Here is a 1,373-nt window from a genome sequence, read left to right on the forward strand (position 1 = left end):
TTGGTGTAGATGCACCCTCAGATTATAATGAGGCTGACTGAAGTTGCCTCCTTATTTAGAAAAGGAGCTAGGAGCCGATTTCAGCCACGTCTATAAAGAGCAGCTCCTAGACTTTAAATTAGGGGTGGGCAATTATTTGGGCTGGAGGACCACTTGAGAGAGTTAGTGAGCTGGCTGGCACACCAGCCTTTGAACTTGTAACCTCTCTGAGCTGTAATCAAGCAGTCAACCTTGAACTAACTACAGCACCTGGCAGAAGCAGGTCTATGACCACAAAGCTTTATTGCAGAGTTTAATAATTTAGCTAAAGCAAGCAGGATGGAGTCAACATTTTTGAGTTTGAATAAAGGAACAACTGCCTGGGGTTGTCATAAATGCTGCATATTTATAAAAATCCTTCCTATTCATTTAGCAAACATTATTTCTAGAAGAAGGAAAAAGAGGGGGCACCCGGATTTGAACCGGGGACCTCTTGATCTGCAGTCAAATGCTCTACCACTGAGCTATACCCCCTCCTGGTCACAATGATAGCTAAATCTTGTACTTGTTCACTAGCTTCATGGAGTTTCTCTTCCAGCTCTACGAAATTTTAGTTGTTTTGGGTATTGATTCTTTTTCCCCTAGGAGCAAAAACTGGCAAATTGTGTACAGATTCTCTTTGAAAAACAAACCAGGAACTAGGAACCAACTTCAGCCTCATCAATGTTTCCCAGTTTCAAATTGTACTGCTTTATTTCATAGATTTCATAGACATTTGGGCTGGAAGGGACCCCGGAGGATCATCAAGTCCAGCCCTCTTCCCCAGAGGCAGGAAGTCAGCAGGGATCATAGGATCCCAGCAAGATAAACATCCAAGTGTGTCTTGAAGGTGTTCAAAGTAGGTGCTTAAACCACTTCCGGCAGCAGTCTATTCCAAACCCTGGGGGTTTGGACAGTAAAGAAGTTCTTCTTTATGTCCAGCCTGAATTGGTCGTGGAGCAATTTATGACCATTCAGTCTTGTCATCCCTTGGGGTGCTCTGGTGAACACACGTTCCCCCTGATAAACTTATAGGTGGCCACCGGATCACACCTAAGCCTGTGCTTTTCCAGGCTGAAGAGTCCTTTAGAACAGAGGTGGTTAATTATTTGGGTTGAAAGGCCACTTAAGGAGTTTTAGGGAAGCTATTGTAGGGCAGGTGTGGGGGAGTGCTGGCTCAGCCTGGGGGGGGTATGGGGGGGAATTGATCCTAACTGGCCCCAGCCCATCTGGCCCACACCCACTGCTGGGGGTGCTGGATGGAGCAGGCAGGTGGGGTCTCCATGGAGACCAGCCTGGGACCCCTGCCAAGTGGATGGGATAGGGCCATAGGCAGGTGGGGAGCAGAGTCCAAG

General features: G+C 47.1%; 1 non-coding gene across 1 annotated transcript; it reads right to left on the minus strand.

The window, feature by feature from the left end:
- Window positions 1-441: 441 nt before the first annotated feature.
- Window positions 442-513, minus strand: TRNAC-GCA. The gene has a single exon. It is a non-coding gene; the product is annotated as a tRNA-Cys (tRNA).
- Between the last annotated feature and the right edge of the window lie 860 nt (window positions 514-1,373).

Source organism: Crocodylus porosus, unplaced genomic scaffold (assembly GCF_001723895.1).
Source record: "Crocodylus porosus isolate Cpor-Errol unplaced genomic scaffold, CroPor_comp1, whole genome shotgun sequence".
Classification (NCBI taxonomy): Eukaryota; Metazoa; Chordata; order Crocodylia; family Crocodylidae; genus Crocodylus; species Crocodylus porosus.